The following is an 877-nucleotide window of genomic DNA, read 5'->3' as shown; positions in this document are numbered from 1 at the left end:
TACAGCTTTTTATTTTTATTTCTGTGTGTGCGTGCGTGTTTGTGTGTGTCAGTGTGTGTGTGTGCGTGTGTGTGAGTGTGTGTGTATGTGTGGCAGTGTGTGTGTATGTGCGCGTGTGTGTGTGTGTGTCCAACACACACATGATTCCCTTTGCTTTGCAAGCCCCGGTTTCATTGAGTGATGACGCTACAGAAGTCTTTGAAGAGGTTGTTCATTTTGTTTGATTGTTCCTTGTGACCTGTTTGTATGGTGCAAACAAACAGTGTCAATCGTTTATATGTTGCGTAAACAGAATGTTCTGGATGCCTGTCCGGTTGTGGTGATGAAGCGCTTTGACCCTGGTGGGTTCGTTGTTGTTGTCTGTAACCTCATTGTGAGCTGTAGAGTACACCACGTGCAGTGCACACACGGAAATTCGCACACCTGCGCTCAGTCTCACGCGCGCACACACGCACGCATATGCAATCTCGAGCGCGCGCACACACACACTGACACACACACTGGCACACACACACACACACACACACACACCACCACCACCACCACCGCCACCGCATTATTACACGCACACACACGCATGACCTTTCATTCATGTACTTGAACGTTTCAAATCAGGAGAACAATAAAGAGGAAAATTCGTTTTATTCGTCATTTATTAAGGTGCATTAAGTTATAATCCCCACACACACACACACACATACACACACAAAATCTCGAGTCAATCAGTACATGAAAAATAATCTGCGGATTTCTGTCATTGAGTCATAGGAATAGGTCACCTTGAGACTGATTAAGTTTGAAAGAAGACACACACTGACACACACACACCCAGTTCGGAGATGGCATTACCAGCAAAATCGAGGGAGATAATAGAAGG

The sequence above is a fragment of the Littorina saxatilis genome, linkage group LG5 (assembly GCF_037325665.1).
Source record: "Littorina saxatilis isolate snail1 linkage group LG5, US_GU_Lsax_2.0, whole genome shotgun sequence".
Classification (NCBI taxonomy): Eukaryota; Metazoa; Mollusca; class Gastropoda; order Littorinimorpha; family Littorinidae; genus Littorina; species Littorina saxatilis.
This window is presented reverse-complemented; position numbering follows the sequence as displayed.